Source organism: Numenius arquata, chromosome 20, assembly GCF_964106895.1.
Source record: "Numenius arquata chromosome 20, bNumArq3.hap1.1, whole genome shotgun sequence".
Classification (NCBI taxonomy): Eukaryota; Metazoa; Chordata; class Aves; order Charadriiformes; family Scolopacidae; genus Numenius; species Numenius arquata.
The window spans coordinates 7,677,035-7,679,923 of record NC_133595.1 but is presented as its reverse complement, the minus strand read 5'-3'; positions in this window follow the sequence as shown (position 1 = coordinate 7,679,923).

The following is a 2,889-nucleotide window of genomic DNA, read 5'->3' as shown; positions in this document are numbered from 1 at the left end:
TGACAGATTGCCCTATTTCAGTGACCACACAAAGTTGCTCAAGACAATCAAAATTAATGATTCTGTAAATACGTCCTTTACAGTTGCTGGTGCTTCTGCTCCTACAGAAGAGAAGCACTTTGGGGGGTTTGTGAGTTTTGTTTTGTTTTTTTTAAAACTTTCTTACAGCACAGCAACTTAAATACTTGTTACAGGTTTCCCATCAAGAAGAGAAGCCATCTGTGTCTATCATTGTGTATTTTATAGCTCATGTCACAGACCAGAAACGTATCATGCCACAAGATCCTTCCACACTCATAGAAGTCCGTTACAAAATATTCAAGTCTTCCTCCCTCAGCACTAAGCCATAATTCTGCTCTCACATACAAAATTACAGCTTCCTTGACTGCCTCTAATATTATTACCCCTCCTTAGGGGGGGAATTTACCAATAGATGCAAAAAGTAGAAGAAAAAAATATTTTCTTCCGAGTTCAAAGATACGAAGGGATTCGCTTCAGGAATGACCACATCAAATTCTCCCAGCATATTTTACCAGCAAAAGCGCTCAGTGGTTTATTTCACCAACACCTTAAGAACAACCACCAACTTCAGCTTCTTTAGGTCCAGCACATGGGATTTTATTATCTGCTTTCTGTATATTCTGTATCATTTAATTGTTGGAAAGACACACCGAGGGGATATTCCTTAGTTGCAACAATTGCTCCTCAGCCTGTGGGCTGTTCTGATCATATTCAGAGCCTGTATTGGCTCTGCATCGACATCAGGCACTTCCTATTGGCTTCCGATTATCTTGGTTACACTTGCCTGGAAAAGACACTTAAATTATATGCTGCGTTTGCCCATCAGTCCAAATTTTAATCTTAAGAGGATAAAACCCAACTTTTCCTAATTGAAAATGGTATTAATATTCAGACACTTTCTTTACTTCTCCACAACAACTGCAAGCTTCCGGATGGCTGCTTTGGGCTGTGCACTGCTATTGTTCAGCCAGATGCTGACTTAGTGTAGAAAAAATAGGCACAAAAATAATTTAAATTGGACCTGAAGGAACATAATAAACTTACTAATGCATTTTCTCCCTTTTCTGACATTCTTTAACCCCAAAACAGGCTCAGCACTACCTAACCCATTTGTCACTGATACCTGCCTGAAAATTGACAATGGAGGTATTTTCATTACAAATACTAAGCAGTTTATTTCAGAGCTAAACTGCAAGAGTAAAAGAATTACAAAATATTTGTCTCTACTGACTTTCCAGTTAATCGTTCAGATGGGCCTAACATAACCTTTGGAAAACGCAAGCCAATGCCATTGCTCCACCCAAGTTTCCTTCCCGTTGGAAACAGTACACCTTTTCCTCAGCCCTACAGGGAAGTGAAGCCATTAAAGATACAGGAAAAGATTCTTGATAGAGTTCCCACTTCCTCCCAAAACTTAAAAAAAAAAAAGGAAAAAAGGATTTTCTTTTAGGTTAAGGCAGCCTGAATCATTCGCAGCGTTCCTAGCCTCAGAGACCATGGTAGTCACGGTGGCTACAGTAGGCATGCACAGAAAGCAGGAGAAATAAAGCCCTCTAGATTCTTGGCATCTTGATTCTCCAGCTGGAAATGGGCATAATAATGCCCTTCAGTATCTTATAGCCATATTACAATAATAACTACATTAAAGCTCGTGAGGTGCTTGTCTATTGCAATATCATGGACCTTAATGAGGTAGACCTTCCTCAGAGCCAGCAACATTGCACAGTAACAGTAAATCTGTTCAGCAATAAGGGAGACTCACATGCATGGGAAACCAATCTTTTGTTACAACTTCCTGCAAACAGAAATAAGAAATCACTTAACTCCTTGCTAAATGTATAGCTTTGTCCTTATAAGCAACCTTCCCTTCTGTAGCTAGTTTTCCCATATGGACACCCAGGATCTGCAAGTGCATCCGTTTCTTTCCGATCTTTGTGTTCTTATATTCTTCTTCAGATGGTGGGATGAGAATAGCTGCCTTCACACTTGACAGAAGCCTAAGATAACATGATTCTGAAAAAACAAGCAAATTCTCGTAGGGGTTGTAAGGCAGAATACCGGCTAGAAGAGAAGGCTTAGACTCCTGGCAGAAGGAACTGGCATACATTGTTCCCTACCACATTCAGGGAGACAGGTCTGTGTTTACCTTCTTGGAAGATTCTGTGTGTGTGCTCCTAGTAAACAGGACCATGGCAAAGAAATCCCTGCTCTGCCCTCAGCAGTTCCTCCTGAACACTCACAACACTGGAGTGCTGGTGAAGCACTTGGGTCAGGAGAGGTACCAACCTGAAAATTTATATAGTGTGAACTTTGGCAGGGAGTTACACGAGCTCAGTAAACCAGAGGGGGGTGTGTGGTGTGTGTGTGGAAATAAAACCAGGCACCAACCTCCTCCTCCCTCATTCTATAGTCAGTTCTGGAAAAGAAGAGTAAAATAAAAGAAAAGGGAGATCACATGCCTATCCTGCCCTTGCTTTTGCCGCCTTTCTCAGTTAGATCAGCTGGATCTAAATCCAGCTTCCCAAGCAGTAGCATAAAAGAACTCTGTGCCGAGCCTGCAACAATCCATAAAACAGTGTGTTTTCAAACAAGAAGCCATTCCCATACATTGCTCCCAAAAGCTGCCAGCACTCTCAGAGCCGGAGAGTTTCAAAAGGTTTGCACCTCTCCGGCTTCCCGCTCCTCCTGCGAGCACAGCAGCCAAGCGACCTGGCGGCAAATTTCAGGAAAGCTGGAGGAAACTTTGGAGGAGCTGCGGCGGCAGGGAGCCTGTGCGGCTTCCAGTGCCCAGCCCTGTCTGCTGCCGTGCTGCAACCCCTCCTCCTCCTCCTCCTGCTGCTCAGGAGCGTTCGCCCGGAGCTGGGAACC